Source organism: Macaca mulatta, chromosome 16 (genome assembly GCF_049350105.2).
Source record: "Macaca mulatta isolate MMU2019108-1 chromosome 16, T2T-MMU8v2.0, whole genome shotgun sequence".
Classification (NCBI taxonomy): domain Eukaryota; kingdom Metazoa; phylum Chordata; class Mammalia; order Primates; family Cercopithecidae; genus Macaca; species Macaca mulatta.
The window spans coordinates 87,510,203-87,529,551 of NC_133421.1; the positions used below are offsets into that span (position 1 = coordinate 87,510,203).

Below are 19,349 nucleotides of genomic sequence, written 5' to 3' on the forward strand. Positions count from 1 at the left end.
GGCCGGAAGACTAGGCCAGGGGAGCCTCCATTAGTCCCTGAGAACTCCAGAGAGAGGCGGCTTCCCTCCTTGCCTTCCAAACTGGAAATCTGGGTGGTTGGTGTTTAATTAACATTGGTATTGACGTGAAAAGTGAAGACCAGAATTTAAAAGCTCATTACCCCTCTTGCCTTCGTATCTTAGCTCCTGGCTGCCCAGGAGGGGATGAGAGATGAATGAGGGTCTCTGCTGCAGAGGCGATGAGACCTGCCGTCTCACCAAACATGTAAGTGTCATAGCACAGGACAGGCCATTAGAACACCACACACACGCACGTATGCATGCTCACACCCAGGCACACTCACATGCATGCTCACTCACACACACACATGCACACACCTGAACTCAGCCCCTAAACAGGAGCACTCTTCAATGACCATCATTAAAATAATAACTGGCTTCTGCGGCAGCTTCCCAGGTATTAATGCAAATGTTTTTCTAACTCTCCAGGTTCAAGAGCAACAGTTTACACAAGTCTAATTAGCATAACAAAATCCAGCCAGGAAGAGAAAAAAAAAAACTCCTCTTATTTGATGCTTCCTGGTAATTAGCAAGAACAATTACTGCAGCATCCGGAATTTTCAACCCCCAAAGATGCCAGGGCCACACTTGAGCACATCAGGAATCAATTTAGAGAAGCCAAAATAAGGCCATTAGGAGGGATGCTCGCCCCGAGCGTGACGTGTGTGTTTGCAAGCAAGCAAGCACTCCCCTGCCTACGCCACTCCTGTGCTGACCGCAGCAGCCTGCCTCCCGCCCTTCCCTGCATCCACACACACACACACACACACACACGCCCGTTCATACACTCCTCGCCCAGGTCTTCCTGCATCCAGCGTCCATTCATTCAGCAAATGTCAGCGACTGGACCTGCTGCTTTGTTCAGAAGGTGCAAAGGTGAGAAAGGCAAGGTCTCTGCACCTGGTTGGGTTTGTTTAACGTGCATTTCATGCTGCCTTCTGTGTGCTGGGCCAGGTGGTGCAGTGCAGAGATCAGAACAAGACAGCACCCATCGCCAAGAATGTCACATCCATGAGGTATTGGATGCCTTCTAGGTGGTGAAGCCTGTGCCTGGCTCAAAGGGCACACGGAAGCGAGAGGGCCTCTCTCGTCCTGGGGTGGATGGGTCATCAGAGACTTCCTGAACCAGGTGACGCAGAGCTGGGTTTGAGGATGTAAAGAAGTTGGTCATAGCGGGTGGACGTAGGTCCGAAGAGCGCTTACGTAGGCACCGTAGGACAAAGCCACGAAGGCAAGCAACAGGAGTGGCTGCTCGGGGGCCGGCAGCAGAGTGGCAGAAGAGTGCAGGAAGGAGCCACAGGAGATGGGGCTGAGGAAGCTGGTGGCTAAAGGTCGTAGCAGGTTTCAGGGGCTGGGCCATGGATCAAGCAACAGGGAATCGGGGTCCTTGTGTGATGACTCATGTCTGTAGTCCCAGCACTTTGGGAGGCTGAGGCGGATGGATCCCTTGAGGTCAGTTCAAGACAAGCCTGGCAAACATGGTGAAACCCCGTCTCTACTAAAAATACAAAAATTAGCTGGGTGCGGTGGTGCACGCCTGTAGTCCCAGCTACTCTGGAGGCTGAGGCAGGAGAATCGCTTGAACCCGGGAGGCGGAGGTTGCAGTGAGCTGAGATCGTGCCACTGCACTCCAGGCTCACAGTGAGACTACGTCTCAAAAAAAAAAAAAAAAAAGAGGGAGTTGGGAAAGGAGAGAAGACTGCTTGGAAGAGGCATGGTCGGGGTCGGCAGCTGGAGAGGATGCCACTGTCCCATCCAGGTCAGGTGGACGGTCTCCTACCCCCCAGGCCAAGAGAGTGGGCGTGGATCCAAATGGGAAATGACGGATGCTGGACTCCCTGGGAGAGAAATCCTGACTGCCTGCATGTCAGGCAGAAGACAGAGGGAGAGGGAGGAGATGTCCAGAATGACTATGTGAATGTGGGGAGGAGGCTGGGGGAGCTCTGCGTCGATGGGATGGGATGGTCGAGGCCAGCTGGGCAGAGGTCCCACTCACATGACTCATTGGTGTGGGTCACAGCCTTCTGTGCCCAACCTGTGTCTTCTGTTCAGATTTGCACCCTTGTTGATACCCAGCTATCCAGGTGGAAACAGCCCTGTCGTGACCATTCACAGATGACACAAGGCATGGGACCCCAAATAAGAGACTATGTCATGAGCTGAGCACCCATCTCTGCCTCGGAAACGGGTGCCCCAGGCTGAAAAGGAGGAACTGTTCTCTTCTCCTTTGTAAAGGCAGCCTGAGAGGTCGCGGCTTCTCTCAAGCTCCCACACTGAGGCTTTGCTATAAAACCTTCCTTCCAACCTGGGCAACATAACATGACCACATCTCTATTGAAACATTTAAAAAAAAGAATAGCTGGGCACGGTGGTGCATGCACCTGTAGTCCCAAGGGGTTGAAGTGGGAGGATTGCTTGAGCCCAGGCGTTCAAGGCTGCAGTGAGCTATGATCGTGCCACTGCACTCCAGCCTGGGCAACAGAGTAAGACCCTGTCTTAAGAAAACAACAATAACCACAACAAACAAAAATCTTCCTTCCTTCCTGGTCTACTTCCCTGTGCTTCTGCTTGAGCTGATCTTACCTGGTGCCCAGTGGAAGCAAGACCATTGGGCACCTTCTTCCCTCTGCAGAGCCCGTGAACACCGCGGTGAATCTTTCAGGAGCTCTTTCGCCTCCTTTGCTCGGGTAGCCCCTTCCCTGGACACATCCTCCCGATTCCCAGGCAGGCCTCGTCTCACCTGGGCCTTCAGGGAGGTGAGGCCACACTCAGCATTTCAATCTGGAAAATGGAGTTGACAGAGGCTAATTCACACAATTAACTTCCTTTTCTTTCTTTTTTTTTTTTTTTGAGAGTGCAGTGGCTCAATCTCGGCTCACTGCAACCTCCACCTGCCGGGTTCAAGCCATTCTCCTGTCTCAGCCTCCCAAGTAGCTGGGACTACAGTAGCATGCCACTGCACCTGGCTAATTTTTGTATTTTTGGTAGAGATGGGGTGTCACCATATTGGTCAGGCTGGTCTCGAACTGCTGACCTCAGGTGATCCACCAGCCTCAGCTTCCCAAAGTGCTGAGGTTACAGGTGTGAGCCACCGCGCCTGGTCCACATAATTAACTTCCAAAGCAAAAGTTGGAACTGAAAATGCAGTTTTCCTGCGTCCTTCACATTCCACGTTGATTTCTCCCATCTCCCTTCCCTGGAGACGTGGGAAGAGAGGGCCGATGGTCCTTCAGTTGGGAAGCACAGCCGGTCCACACTGGTGTCCTTCTCAGTGCCCAGCAGAGGAACTCAGGGTGTGCTGAACTAATGAAGGAAGGAGGCCGTCAGTCTCCTACCTCCTTTCTCTCACCGCAATAATGAAGTGTGCTCTGCACTTTCTCATCAGGAAGCATTTCTGTTTCCATCCCTGCATTTGCTCCTTCCAAACACTGTGATGCTTTTCCAATCTAGAAGGAGGAAGTGGAAACCCTAGTTTCCGGGGGCTTCGTCATAGTGCCTTTTTCCTAATCTGTTGGCCTCTCAGTTACTCTCCTCTAAGCCAAGTTCCTGACATGGAAAAAGCTGCAGGAGCCCCAGGGCCATTCCAATGCCATTTCTTGTCCAACCTGCTCTCCAGTCCTTGCTGTGCAGGGTGGCACCTCAGGGCAAGCCTCATGGGGCCAGAGTGGGGAGGCTCCCAGCCCACTCTGCTGATCCCTTTGTCTCCACCTGGCCAGCACCTTACCTGCTCCATGAAGGTGGTAGCAATCAGGTGGTAAATGTAGAGAAGCACAAATACCAGGCCATGGTGCTTGCTGCAACTGGAGGTAAAACAATGTGAGTCATTTAAACTGCAGGCTCTAGGCTGGAAGGAAGCCTCCAGCAGTGAAAAGAGAAAGGAAGGGAAGGGGAGGAAAGAGGAGACAGGTGTCTGGGCAAAGGAGATGAGGGGAGGAGAGTTCCGGGCATAGGAAACAGGATGTACAAAGGCTTCAAAGGCAAGGAGAGTTCAAGGAAACTCAGGCCAGCCAGAGCAAGGAGCGGGCAGGCTCAGGCGAAGGTGTGGGTGGGCACAGGCAGCCTACAGGCGCCGAGGCCATGGTGTGCTGGAGCCAGCTCCCACCTGCCCAAGAGATCTCATTATCAATTTCCAGAAATGTGATGAACTGGCTATTAAACTGGGCCATTTAAAACATTAATTTATATCAACTTACGATCAAATAAATTTTACTTGAAACAATGGTAATAAAAACCCCAAACTCCTTTCCTCCTAATGATTTTGCTCTATTTGGTTATTAGCTGTATTCTTGAGGCGAGTGATATTTCTTGTATTCACATGGTGGAACTATTATAAATTGTGGGCTGTATCTCTTTCCCACCATGGGTTCAGAGATGTCATGTCATTGGTTTGAAATTGGCTGCAATATGACTGGACACAGTGGCTCATGCCTGTTATCCCAGCACTTTGGGAGGCCAAAGTGAGTGGATCACGAGGTCAGGAGATCGAGACCATCCTGGCAAACATGGTGAAACCCCATCTCTACTAAAAATACAAAAAAGTAGCCAGCGTGGTGGTGAGCACCTGTAATCCCAGCTACTCGGGAGGCTGAGGCAGGAGAATCGCTTGAACCTGGGAGGCAGAGGTTGCAGTAAGCCAAGATTGTGCCACTACACTCCAGCCTGGGCAACAGAGGGAGACTCTGTCTAAGAAAGAAAGAAAGAAAGAAAGAAAGAAAGAAAGAGAGAGAGAGAGAGAGAGAGAGAGAGAGAGAGAGAGAGAGAAAGAAAGAAAGAAAGAAAGAAAGAAAGAAAGAAAGAAAGAAAGAGAGAGAGAGAGAGAGAGAGAGAGGGAGGGAGGGAGGGAGGGAAGGAGGAAGGGAGGAAAGGAAGGAAGGAAGGAAGGAAGGAAGGAAGGAAGGAAGGAAGGAAGGAAGGAAGGAAGGAAGGAATTGGCTGCAATAGGAGTATCTACAACACAGACATTGGTAAACTATACAAATCAGGGCTTCATTTGTATAGTTTTGTTGATTGTCTAGACTTATGAAGGTGATGGAGAAAATGTTAATAATACAGATTCAACTAAAACAGGCTCACTGCCCTTACATGGTGAATACCACAAAAAAGATAGTCAAATTACACTTGAATTGCAGCCACGGGTTGGCTACAGCCACAAGAGTTCGGCAAAAACCAGTGAAAGCATTCTGTGTAACTGGCTATATGCAATTTACATTAAAGAATATTATATATCTTATTATTACTTGTAAATTGGTGCCACTCACCCTGTATATCAGTAAAATGCATACGTACACATTTGTTTCTCAGGAAGCTGGCAGTCTAACACTCACCAGCATGCCATGGCCTGAAAGCTACATTCAGTGTGTGGACTTCATCCTGGGTGAAGGGGATATGGTTTTTCGCTAGGATTGAAAGCACACGCCGGGTGCAGTGGCTCACGCCTGTAATCCTAGCACTTTGGGATGCCAAGGCGGGCGGATCACCTGAGGCCAGGAGTTTGAGACCAGTCTGGCCAACATGGTAAAAACCCATCTCTACTAAAAATACAAACAATTAGCTGGGTGTGGTGGTAGGCACCTGTAATCCCAGCTACTCGGGAAGCTTAGACAGGAGAATTGCTTGAACCCAGGATGCAGAAGTTGCAGTGAGCCGAGATCACGCCACTGCACTCCAGCCTGGGTGACAGTGCAAGACTCTGTCTCAAAAAAAAAAAAAAAAAAGAAAAGAAAAAGAAAGCACAGAGGGACCTGTCATTGGATTTGGGTTTCAGACACTGGTGATAAGGTGGAGAAGAGACAGGAGGCCACAAGCCAGGAGGCAGGGGACCGGTAAGGAGGCTGTGGAAGAAGTCCTGACACCACGCGTGGGCAGCCACGATGTCGGGGGGATAAGTGGCCCTGGGGTGGGGAGTGGGGAGGATGACACTGAGATCATGAACAAAGCCCCCCCCCCATTCTCACGGCCCACGGTGCGGGGCCTGCCAGGTAGAAGCCTGGAGCTCCTTACCCAGGTCTCCGTGAGCGTGAGGTCATTCTCCCAGGTCCGTGGCCACTCATTCATGCTGTGAGTTGCCAAGACCTGGGGTGACCTTATTTTGGAGACATTTGCCCCAGCCTCCAAAGCAAGGCATTCCAAAGTACAGGCTTCCACGCGGGACAGGTAGACCAGCTGCAGTCATCTACCCTTGGTTATCCTCACATCCACGGTTTTCATTTGACCTGTCTTTATCAGGCAGGCAAAAGCTGCTTCAGAATTCCCTGGCAACCTACATGTTTCAGAGGCCAGGCACCAGCCTGGGCCGCCGGGGCTTGAGATGAGCGCTCTTCCTCCCTCCCGACCCCAGCCTGATGGGGGAGCCCCGCCCCAAAGCCCTCCGGAGGAAATCAAAGCTGGCGAGAGCCACCGAGAGCCACGCGGATGTTCAGAAGAAGTCTCTTATCCGGGCAGCCTTTCACAGGCTGTGGGGCCTCATGCCCTCTGCCCCCCGACGCCGTGAGAGGCCGGCAGCCAATTCACAGCATTGTCTGAAACCCCTGCATGGTGCCATTGCCGCCGTCTTTCATCCCTTTTGGCAAAGAACCTGAGCCATCGGACCCTCTGAAGTGCGGAGACGGATCGCTGATCTGCCGGGGAATGTGCTCTACAAGGTTAAGCATGTTTGCCCAAGAAATACGGATAATGCTCTTAGCACGTATGACCTTTACGATATGTGGAACACTGTCCGTGACAAAAATGCCATTTTTTAAATGGTTTTCACGCTGGGGTATCCAGCCATTAATCATGCTGCATGTGAGTGACTGTAGGGGCCGCCTGGAAAATCCTAGAGCCGCACGTTAGATTTCCAGCCGGCCAAGGGCTGTGTGTGAACCTTGACTTCATTAGGATCTGCACCGCCAACGGCTTCCTGGGCTGGGTGCCCCCAGGGGACTCCTGGAAAAGAGCCTGGCTTCTCAGTACCCTCACAGGAGTGGCCACAGGCTCCTTATTTTAAGGTGTCTTTGTGTCCTTGGAGCTGATAAATAACTCATTTTTGATGCCTGTGCTGAGCCTGCATGTTTAGTGCCCACGAACTGCATCTGAGATGCTGGAGGCTATGCCGCCCCTCTCTCTCCCTCTCCTGGCCGCAGAGCTGGGTATTGCTCAGTAGGAGAATGGCTGATGCTGGGCACCAGCCTGATTGGAGGGAAGGGATAGAATTCAGGATTTTCACTTCCAAAAGGGCATTTTCCAGTTAATACCTGCACAGCCCCCGTCAGAGACGGCTGTGGATCCCAAGCACAAGACATGAGTCTGGTCTGTGTCGAGAGGCACTGGGTGTGCAAAACGCACACGGGATTTCAAAAGCTTGATATAAAAAACACAAACTACCTCATTCATAATTTTCACACTGATTAGATGTTGAAGTGATAATGTTTTGGAGATACTGGGTTAGATCATATGTACTATTAAACTCAACTTTACCTTTTCTTTTTGGCTTATTTCGTGTGGCCACTAGAAAGTTTAAAATTGCTGATGTAGCTTGCATCTTACCTCTGTCAGAAGCTCAGGCCACACACTCATGCAGAGACCCACCCTGGGAGTGGGGAAGTGGTTGGGAGGACAGAAGAGAAGGCCCTTCCATGCCCTGGGGACAGGGTGCTCCCAACCCCATTGAGGGGAGGGAGTGCTCACACAAGCACCTGTGCCACTGGCACCTTTCAGGGTCTGTTTGTGTTTTCCAGGCCTGATACTGGGGCAAGCAAAGCCAAGACATTGCACTTTATTAATCAACACTTAGTGATGCTTTTGGAGACAGGCAGAGGGAGCAAGAGGTGTCCCGAGTCCCCCTTTGGATGGGAACGGGCATAGGGAGCAGGCAGTGGTAGTGAGCACAGACAACCAGCGGTGGCCACCCAGACGGTGCGGTAATCTCCCCTCCCCCACAGTTTGATGTTTGGCTCTGTCCTGGGCGACTTCTTCAATCTGCACCCAGGGGCTGCCACTGCTGACCCCAGGGATGTCCTGATACCTTCTGGGTGGCCTCCAAGCCACATGCAAGTATAACCCAATTTCCACCACTGTCTGAGGAAGGATGTGGGAAGCGCTGGTCCCCCCTGCAGCCCTCACCAATCCCCCCAGCGACCACGGGAGGATCTCTCCGTCAGAGCTGTTCTGCACCCATCGCAGACACAGGAAGAGGAAGAGCATCCCCGCCGGGCAGTGTCAGACGGTGTGGCAGAGTCCCTGTGTGCCTGACTCACGTTAGGTGCTGAGGGTTCACAGCAAAGGTGTCACCCCTGGACCAGCAGTTGTGAAGTGACCATCCCAAACCCATCACGAGGGACCAAAGGGGGCCCTGGGATTCCCGAGGGCATTTAGCCCAACCTAAGGATTTGAAAATGTACACGGTGGACATGGAGAAACTGATGCCTTGGGTGTTTTAAAGGACAAATTGTAGGTACACAGGAGAAGAGAAGTGGGAGGGGCACAGAGGCAGGAGATGGTAGAAGTGAGAGCTGATGAATGTGGGAGGGTCAACTGCGAGCAGCCTGTGGACTACACAGGTTAAGGCAGGGAGTGGCAGGAGACAAGGCAGGGAGAGTCACTGGGGTCTGGGGAAGGTCAGAAGGAGCCTTGAATGGCATACTCAGGATTCCATCTCCCTCCAACAGGCAACAGGTGCCACCAAAGGGCTCTGAGCTGGGTGAGCGGCTTCGATTTAGATTTTCCAGAAATGGCTCTGGCATCAGGGCATGAAGGAGGATTAACACCAAAGGCACAAAGTTTGGAACCTGAACTAGGACGTTGGTATTAGGAAGAGAAAAGAGACAAAGATCCAAGAAATATTTAAAAGATGTAACTGGCCAGACCGGGCGTCCGAGTCAACGTGGTGGGCAAGGAAGAGCTGCCATTGTGTGTCTCCCAGATATGGACTCTGATCTCCAGGTCAGAGAACACCGAAGACTGGCCTCAGTAGATCCCAGAGGCAGAAGCCACATCCGCCAAGCCTGCCTCGCTGGGCCGGAGCAGCCTGGCATCTGCGCACTGGCCTCCTGCTGACCTCTCACTGGCTGTCAGGACAGCCCAGGGCAGAGAGGTGACATCCAGGCTGCCCGAGGCAGCAGGTCAAACCCAGCTAAGTAACTAAATAAAGATATGATTGTAATGATGATTAAATTGAAGCACCTCATTAATTTCATGTGAGAGGTGGAGAAAACACAAGATAGCCCTTCCTCGAAACTCATTGTTTGCCTGGCCCTGAGACATCCCCACACGATGTCTTGTTGGGTCTAATTTAAGTACGTACATTTAATGGTTCAGTAAGTAAAATTGCCTTTATTGTTTGGAATGGTTTTTGCAATAATTTATGGGCTCGGCTGGTTCATTTGATGGGTCGCTATGATGGACTAGGTGTCGGCCCTGAAGCGGGTATTTACATAAAGAACTCAGGGAGAATTCAGCCCTGTGGCCCTGAACATCATATTCCCAGGCAGCAAGGGAGACTGGTGGAAGCCGCCCTGACCCAGGAGAGGCAGCTGCATACACCCAGGACCGCCGCAGCTCTGGACACCCTGGAGGGTCGAGGCAGCTGCATACACCCAGGACCGCTGCAGCTCTGGACACCCTGGAGGGTCGAGGGACAGGAGCCCAGTGAGCCTGAACCCTTCATTCTTTGGTTCTGAAGTGCCCTGGCAGTGCAACTTGGCACACAGAAACTGGAAAGAACCAGAAGCACTCAGGATGGGCAAAACTAGGCATTTTTCCACCCACTTGCCCTGACTGCCAAGGCCTGAGTCATCCATTGCCCGCTTTCTGACCCAGCCTGCATCTTGGTCCTCCTCCTTGGATTCTGGGAGGAGAGGAGAGGTTTCCATTGCTAGCCCCAGCCCTGGCAAACACTCCACACCCATGCTGCTGGGGGCAGCTGGGGACAGCTGGGGATGGGGAAACTCATCCACAGAGAACAAGGGGCCAGCAAGTGATGAGTGGACATGACCAGCAAATGGGCCAGGCCAAGCAATGGGTCCTGACCCAGTCTGAGCAGGGGCTAGGGCCGGGGCAGGGGCCAGCTGGAGGACCAGAGGGAGGGTCCTGATGGGACCCAGGGTGTCCGTCTCACTGGGGATGAGGCAAACGCAGCTACCATGAGAAGATGGAGGTCTGGGAGGCAGGGGGCCGAGGCTCTTCAACACATATGGATTTAGTAGGTGGGGGGACAGAGTAGGTTGTAGCAGAAACTCAATCCTCTTTCATTTTGCCCTGGGATAACTGGTGAACAGTCTTGAGCTCCTGCCAGCTGGTGCCAAAGAGGGGGAGCTCAGGGACGGAAGGTCATTTGATTCCGTCGATCAATTCCTTGACTCTGCCCCTCCATTCTTTTTCCACCTCCTCCCCCTGTCCTTTTGAGCCCTCCTCACTCCTGAAAGCCGGTACTGAAAATTAAAATTGGGTAGAGAGAGAACCATTTACCGCTCTGCTTTGATTACCTAACTTCTTTCTTGAGTCAATGGTAAACTAGCCCAAGTTTAAAATATCCCACCTTTGGGCCTGGAGCAGTGGCTCCCGCCTTGGGAGGCCGAGGCAGGCGGATCACTTGAGGTCAGGAGTTTGAGACCACGTTAACCAACATGGTGAAACCCCATCTCTACTAAAAATACAAAACTTAGCTAGGTGTAGTGGTCCACGCCTATAGTCCCAGCTACTCGGGAGGCTGAGGCAGGAGAATCACTTGAGCCCGGGAAGCAGAGCTTGCAGTGAGCCAAGATCGTGCCACAGCACCCCAGCCCAGGTGACAGAACGAGACTCCATCTCAAAAAATAAAATAAAATAAAATAAAAATATCCCACCTTTAAAGGACACAGGCATTTTAATTCTGGTCTCAAAGATGCTGCTACTGGCACACAGAAAATGGGCGGTGCCTCCAGAGGGAAGGACGGCGAGTGTGGTCCGGGAGCTGATAAGATGCCTCCCTCCCTGCACTCAGCTCCGGCCAGCAGCCTCCTTATTCTGGGAAGGGGCTTCTGTGGACTCCACTGAGCCCCCCACGCTCTGTCCAGGCTCTGGTTCACCGACAACATCAGGTTCCATTCCTTCCCCTGCCTCGCCTTCCTCCCCTTGTGGTTGACCCTGTGGTGGGAGAGGGCGGTGACTCAACAAACACAACACCTCTGGCTATTCCACTGAGCATGCACTGTGTGAACTATCTACAGCCAATGTGTGCTTCCAGACCAGCACCATCGCACCGTGGCCCTCCCTACCCCGCCTCAACAGGGGTACTCCAAGGGGAAGCCTGCTTATCTGCGATTTGGCCTTGGAAAAGTGCACCTCAGAGAGGAAAGCAAACCACTGTCCAAGCTGCGCCCCACGCTCAACAGATAAATGCCCCAGGCTTCTATCTGATGCCGAGCTGTTGATAGAATAAGGAAACTGTCCTAAAATGAAGCTGCCTCTGCGCTTGCTTCTAGCTCACTTCTCCTTGTGGGGAGATGGGCCCCTCAGACTGATAACCGCGAACTTTGCCACAATCCACTCTGACAGTGACAAGGACCGTGGCTATCCATCAAGGGTTCACTCACTTCCCAGCCATGGAGTCCATTTGGGTGGATTTTCCCATCCGTGCAACCCATAGCTGGGCTCCCCAGAAGGCGACTTGGAGACAAGGAGTGCAAGTCATTGAATTGGGAGAGGAATCCAGGAGTGGGGACAGGCGATGAGGACAGGAAGGCAACCAATACAAATGCCTTATTCATACAATTATCACCACGATCACCAGGCACTCCATCCTGCTGGGGAGCTCTGGCAGACGGCACAAGCTGCGGTGGTGCCCCCATGACCTGCGCCCGCCTGGCTGAGAGTTGCTCCCAGGTACTAACTCATCAGTACTGTCTCCTGCACCTCCACCTGCTGGGATCCTGCCTCAGGGAGTGAGTCTCAGGTATTCTAAATAACAGCGGTGAAGATCAGTGGGACATGAGGCATGGGGGTGGGGGTACTAGAGGGTCAGCTACACCATTTCATAGAGAGGAGAGGAAAGGTCAGCGGCGACTTGGCCAAGGCCATGAAGCTCATAATGGCCAACAGGGGACTACAACGCCAAAGCCCAAACCCTTATGACTGTCAAAAGGCCTCCTGCCTGGCAACTCTCCCAGTTGAGCCAACGTCCGTGGGTTCCGCACAGGACCCCAGGTCCCGGGTTAGAGGGATTAGCAACATTCCTGCTGTGAACATGTTCTCACTTCATCACCTGACCCCGTGGAGAGCCACACAGGGGAAGGCTCCAACCAGCGCCTTGGGCAAAATAGAGGAAGGGGACGGAGGCTGACGTTGCAAATCCTGTGATCTCCCTGCAAAGATCTGAAGTGTTGACTGAGCGAAGAGCTGGCACGTGCTGGCGACGGGAGAGGTTGGATTCTTCACACGCTGCCGGTAGGAATGGGAAGTCGTGTAGCCAACCAGACTGTAAACTGGAAAATCGTTTGGTTCTTCCCCAATAAGTTAAACATAGACTTGCGATAAGACCTGGCAATTTCACTCCTAGAACTATACCCCTCAAAGGCTGGGCGCGGTGGCTCATGCCTGTAATCCCAGCACTTTGGGAGGCCGAGGCAGGTGGATCACGAGGTCAGGAGTTCAAGACCAGCCTGGGCAAGATGGTGAAACCCCCGTCTCTACTAAAAATACAAAAATTAGCCAGGTGTGGTGTCAGGTGCCTGTAATCCCAGCTACTTGGGAGGCTAAGGCAGGAAAATCGCTTGAACCTGGGGAGGCGCAGGTTGCAGTGAGCCAAGATCAAGCCACTGCACTCCAGCCTGGGGGACAGAGTGAGACTCCGTACCAAAAAAATAAATAAAATAACAAACAAGCAAAAAAGAAATATACCTCCCAAAATGAAGACAGGGGTTCAAACAAAAACTTGTCCACAGATGTGTGTAGCAGCACCAAACAACCCAAATGGCCATCAACTGATGGATGGACAAACAAAATGTGGTGTAGTCATAATACGAGCAAACGCGATTGCAGCCATAAAAAGTCATAAAGTGGCCCAGCGCAGTGGCCACGCCTGTAATCCCAGCACTTTGGGAGGCCCAGGCGGGTGGATCACTTGAGGTCAGGAGTTCGAGACCAGCCTGGCCAACATGGTGAAACCCCGTCTCTGTTAAAACTACAAAAGTTAGCTGGGCGTGGTGACGCGTACCTGTGATCCGAGCTACTCCGGAGGTTTAGACTCCAGCCTGGGCGACACAGTGAGACTCCATCTCAAAAAAAAAAAAAAAAAAAAAAAAAAAAAAAAAGGAATGAAATACTGATACATGCTGTAACATGGGAGCATGGGTAAATTCTGAAAACGTAATGCTCAGTGAAAGAAACCAGACACAAAAGGCGTCCTACTGCCGATTCCATTCATATGAAACGTCCAGAATAGGCAAATCCACAGACAGAAAGCAGATTGGTGGCTGCCTAGGGCTGCGGAGGTGGGGCAGGGTGGCAGGGGCGGTGGGAAAAAGAAATGAGGTATAATTGCTTAATGGGCACAGGTTTCCCTTTGGGGTGATGAAAATGTTTTGGAATTAGGAATGGCAGTTGCACAGCACTGTAAATGTACTAAATGCTACTGAAGTATCACTTTCAAATGGCTAAAATGATACATTTTATGTAATGCATATTTTGTAATAAAAAATAGACACCCATCGTCTACCCCAGGAGAAGGGAGGAGCAGTATTGAGATTATAAACATTTACTGCAAATAATTCAAAAGGGGCAGTTAAGAAACATGTGAGCAATCGGGACTCTTTTTCATGTCCCACATAGAGCCTGGGGAAAAACCTGAACTAATAACAATAAAATAATAAGGCCTAACAGCTGTGGGAATACGATTGTCTCTTGGGCTCACATGTGGATAATCGAGAGTTAACTCTTAATAAAATAATAAAACGCAGGAGCGGTGGGAATAAAGATTACCTCCTCAGCCAACTGCCAGAGACCATATTCAGAAAATAATGACTCCCCTTCTATTCCCCTCGCTTTATGGTATGAGATGTAATTGTAGCCGGGCTGTTCGCAAACTTCCAGGGGAAGGTAATTGTCAATCAAAATGAAAAATGTCATAATTTAAGCGTGTCCCAGCCTGACAAGAAGGTCCATATGGTCTTTCAGTGAGGCGCGTGGAGCGGTGATTTACCACTGTCACCAGCCCAGCGCTGTCTCCGAGACATTCAAGGACCGCGTGGGCTGGACACTCACCTTCGGTGGCAGGGCCACCGAGTCACACTCCCTTCTCAGCTGCACAGAGCTCCTGACCAGATGACGCCAACGACTGTGAGGTCCTTGGTGAGTCCCCAGGGCCCAGTTACAAAGATGATTTAAAGAGATGATTCCCGCCCAGAAAACACTGGGAGGAGAGAAAACGACGGAGAGAGAGGACCCGGCCTTAAAATGGGAGGCGAGGGAGGGGTTCTGACCCATGGTTTCCTGAAGCTTTAACCTTCATGGCAAACAATAAATTCTGGATGTCGGGGGGAGGTGGGGGGTCCGTGGTATCTGGTTTGCTGTTGAATTGCTGTGGTTTTTTTGTCTTCTATTTGGAGGTTTTGTTTGTTTCCTTTGGAAGGACGCTTAAGTGGGAGTGGGTATTAAGGTGGCCATATATTTTTGAGGTTGCCCTGGAAACCAAAAGATAAGAGATGCCCTCAAACCTGTACCCAGCCAGGGCCTAAGGAACCTCTACACTCCTTTTCCAGAAGGAAAATGTCATTTCAGGGACCCTCCACCCATCCCCAGCCCCACCCACGTAAACTAAGGCAGCTTTATGGGCCAGACCCCGTCCCTCAACACACACCACCCCCTAACCAGGAAACTGGAGAGTACGTTTTCAGACACCCTAAAGCCAATCATTCGACCAGTCTGGGGTTAGAAAAATCCCTGAAGCAGAACCACACTCAACTGTCCCGGTACGTCTGGTGTTCAGCAGAAGGTGTCCTGCCGTGTGTCCCTCAAGGAAATCCAGCACTGTATTTGGTGATCATCCTTTACCTCCTTTGCCGCCTTCTCAAATCCCATGCTCAGGGGCTTAAACTCATGCCTCTGAGGATGAACAGAACCCAGATCTGGTTCTGGCTGCTCCTCCTCTGGAGCTTGCCGTATGCAAGCCGGTGTGCACACATGCACGCATGCACACACATGCACGCACATGTACACACATGTGCAAATACACGCACACATACACACAAACATGTGCACACACACATATACACACGTGTGCATGTGCACACACACATATACACACGTGTGCATGTGCACACACACATATACACACGTGTGCACGTGCACACACACATACACACACATATACACACGTGTGCACATGCACGCACACATACACACAAACGTGTGCACATGCACATAAATACACACACACTCGCGTTCACACATGTGTGCATACACACGCACACACTGGTGCTGTTGTTTTTTTATTTTAAGCAAACACCATCTGACACCCTGAATGCACAGCAGGGGCTCAGCTGACTGTGGACAGCAGCCTGTCTTCCCTTCACTCTCTCAGGTCCACTGCGATGGGGGACCGGAGTTTCTCCCAAAAATCAGGAGATTAGGGAAGCTCCTGGAATGTCTGAGGACAACAGCAGGAGATTGTAGAGAGCACGTGTCCAACGCTGCATGCACACACACACACACACTCACACACACTGTCACACGCCCTCCCTACTCTCAGGAGCACCCACCCCACACCCCACACCCCATTGCATCCAGTCCCGTTAACTGATCACTTCTCCCGCAGTAATATTCGAGGCTGTTCAGCAAACCTCCTTCTTTTGTTTCCTCTTCTCCATGCTGCTCTGCCGTCCTTCTGAGGGGCCTGCTTTGATTAATATCAACCCTCCCTCCCAACCTCTTTCCCGACCATTTGAAAGGGCAATTCCTCTTTTCAGCAGGGGCATTGATCAATTGATGCCAAGCAGGGGTCGGGATCGATACGGTTCCAGGGTCTTTGGATGCTGGGGTTTGATATCTTTTTCTTCCCCAACCCTCCCCCTTCTGCTACCCAGACCCAGAGCTTTAAGTTCGACTGGAGGGGCTTCTAGAACGCATTGCTGGGGCCCCCAAGAAGCCCAATGACCTTTAAAACAATGTGATAATCAGCTGGGCGGGACGGCTGCCAAAGACCATCCCGCTAATCCTAGGTGGCAGTTCCCTCCCCTCCCCCATCTCTGAAGCTCCCTGCTCTGGCAGCAGCTCCTCTCGTTCAAGAAGCCAGTCTCCCTGATCCCCTGGCTCGCTGGGAGGAGGGCACCAGCCCAGGTGGGCAGGAGGGTGAGCCCCTGCCGGCCCTCCCACTTCCTCCCTCGCTCCATCCCACCGCGTCTTTCCTGCGCTCCCAGATCTGCTGTAACTGACATTTTCCATCTGACAGGTTCTGTTTTCCCTGCCTCTGGTTGCCAGGGAAACAAGCGAAGAGGACCGCAGCCAGAGAGCTGTTAGCTGCCTTTTTAAGACGCCCTGGACATGCTGTTTGCACTTTCCATAATGGAAGCTGGGCACGGAGGCTTAAAAAACAAAACAGTACAGAAGAGGAGGCTAAAGTGGGAACAAGTTGGGGTGGGGATCCCCGCCAGGTTAATAGGAGAGTAAAAGAAGAAAGAAAAATCTTAGAAAATCTCACTCTTGGACAAAACCAGCCCCCTTCCTAAAAGGTCTGATTCTCTCCTTGATGTGCAAAAAAGGAGAAACTGGACCTCCAGACCCCTACCTCCTAACGTCTTCTATGAAGCCAAAATCTCTGCAGCCAAGCCTCAGCCTGGCTACAGGGAACCTGGGAGCTATTTGGATTGAAACACCCTCGAGGCTAAAAGATGCTCTAATGGAAGTGATGGGGTTTGCCTCCAATTTGGAGACCACACAGGCCTATCCTTCGAAAAAAGTTAGAGGGTTTTTGTTTTTTGTTTTAATCTTGAGGTACACTTGCTCCCCAGGCAACTAGGAGGCCAGATGCCGGAGTTGGAGAGAAAATGGCTGAACTGTAAGGCAGGGGAGGGGAAGGGAGGGGAGGGTGTCCTCTTCTTTCAGAAAACTTACTGGGGTTGGGTAGACAGAGATAGCTGTCACTCATCTCTGGGTCTTCTCAAAGCTGCCCTTGCTGTGCATGTGTGTGTGTACGTGTGCGTGCATGTGTGTGTGTGTACATGTCTGTGTGCGTGTGTGTGCATGTGTGTGCACATGCGTGTCTGTGTGTGCGTGTGTAAGTGTGTGTGCATGTGTGAGTGTGTGTGTGCACAAGTGCCTAAACACATGGGCGTACTTGGGTGGACCTAAGTGAGCCCGATGGGAAGCAGGCAATGTTTACTGGGGAGCCGCCACAAGCAACGCCCTGTTTCTCTTCCGCTCCTCTTTCCTCCGCCTTTACCTCCACCCCAAGCGACCGAGTAATGGCTTGCTCTTCTCCACAGCCACCTCCACCAGACTCTGCCCATCTCACCCCAAAAACCCCAGCCCAGCACCCCACACTCCTGATCTTGTAGACCTTGATCTTCAAGGCAGGCGCCACATCACCAGGAATCACGGGTCACTATTTGTACTGCGTTTATCACCACATGTTTGCACAGCATTAAACCTTCTTTCATATGCCATTTGAATGATGTAAAGTGCCCCTGCCTCGGCCCTGAGTTTCAGGCCTGCACTTTTATCTTCCTCCGTGCCTTTCAACCTGGACATCCCAGTGAGTCCTTCAAACTCAATCAATTCAGAACAGAACACATTGCCTTCTCCTCAAACTGGCTCCTTCACCCAGAGTTCCTGAGTCAAAGCTGCAGGGCAGTCCCTCCCCCACTCCCCTGCCACCACCACCCACACATACACACCAGGTCTGTCTACCCATCGTCGAACTTTGGATCCTACTTCTTGAGTATTTCCACGCTTTCCACCTGCTCCCCTCCTGACGCAGCCCAGGCTCCCACAATTTTCCCTGAGCTGTTGCAATTTTCTCCTGATCCGCCACCACCCCTCAACCACCCCCTATGCCCTCCCCTCCCCTAAGCTGCTGTCAGCAGTGATCTTTCCTGACACAGACCTGCCCTGCTGTGCAGCCCACAGTGATTCTGCTTAAAAGCAGATGCTAAACCCTGAGCCTGGCACCAAATGTCCTTTGCCACCTGACCTTAACTGAGCTTCCCAGCTCCTTCCCTCTACACCCAGCCCTCTGACCAGGCCTGCCACTCAGAGGCTGGAAGCCCTTTCACAACTCCGTGTCCTCAGCCTGGAAGTTTCTGCCTTATCCCTGCTTAGCCCAGCAAATGCTGACCCACGTCCCAGTCGAAGCCTCACCTGGCTGAACCGGGGATCCCCTCCATTCGATACTCACCTCTTCTGTCGAGCACCACACCCTGGGTTTGGTTACAGGCCTGTCGCCCCACAGGTCTGAGCACTCTTCGGGGGTTGACGCCTTGCTCTGCACCCGCAGCACCTCGTGCAGTCCATTGCATGTCACATGTCACAGGTGCTCTTAAATGTTCTCCTTTTGTCTTCGCTGTGGGCCCTGGAAGGGGGAAAGACAGATCTCCTATAGTAAAAAGGAGGACATGACCGTCGTCATCCTGAACACTTGTCCACATGCATGATGACATCCCTGCATGAAGGAGCAAACCCGCTGGCTTAGAGGAAGGACCGATTTTTTTTTTTTTTGAAACACAGTCTTGCTCTGTCGCCCAGGCTGGAGTGCAGTGGCACCATCTCAGCTCACTGCAAGCTCCCGGGTTCACGCCATTCTCCTGCCTCAGCCTCCCAAATAGCTGGGACTACAGACGCCCGCCACCACACCTGGCTAATTTTTTGTGTTTTTAGTAGAGACAGGGTTTCACCATGTTAGACAGGATGGTCTCCATCTCCTGGCCTTGTGATCTGCCCACCTCGGCCTCCCAAAGTGCTGGGATTACAGGTGTGAGCCACCGCACCTGGCCAAAGGACTGATTTTAAACGTATTCGTTTCATAATCTTTACAGTGATATATTACAAAAATTTAAAGGATTAAAATGGGGCCGGGCACAGTATCTCGCGCCCGTAATCCCAGCTACTCAGGAGGCTGAGAAAGGAGAATCGCTTGAACCCAGGTGGCAGAGGTTGCAGTGAGCCGAGATCATGCCACTGCACTCCAGCCAGGGCGACAGAGCAAGACGCTGTCTCAAAAAAAAAAAAAAAAAAAAAAAGAGACAGTCAGGCTCCAAATTGGAGGAAATGAACTGGAATTGTTTGGGAGGTGCCACAGAGGACGTGGCAAGGGAGCAGGACAAAGCAGCCTGGATTATGGCACA

At 51.7% G+C, this 19,349-nt stretch overlaps 1 long non-coding RNA gene across 1 annotated transcript in view; it reads right to left on the bottom strand.

Moving 5' to 3' along the window:
• LOC144335997 (uncharacterized) overlaps positions 1-19,349 on the bottom strand; it is a 52,452-nt gene that overhangs the window by 11,893 nt on the left and 21,210 nt on the right. The window contains exon 2 of the long non-coding RNA XR_013407383.1: positions 18,404-18,577. This is a non-coding gene — a long non-coding RNA (uncharacterized LOC144335997). The remainder of the gene's footprint in view (positions 1-18,403; positions 18,578-19,349) is intronic.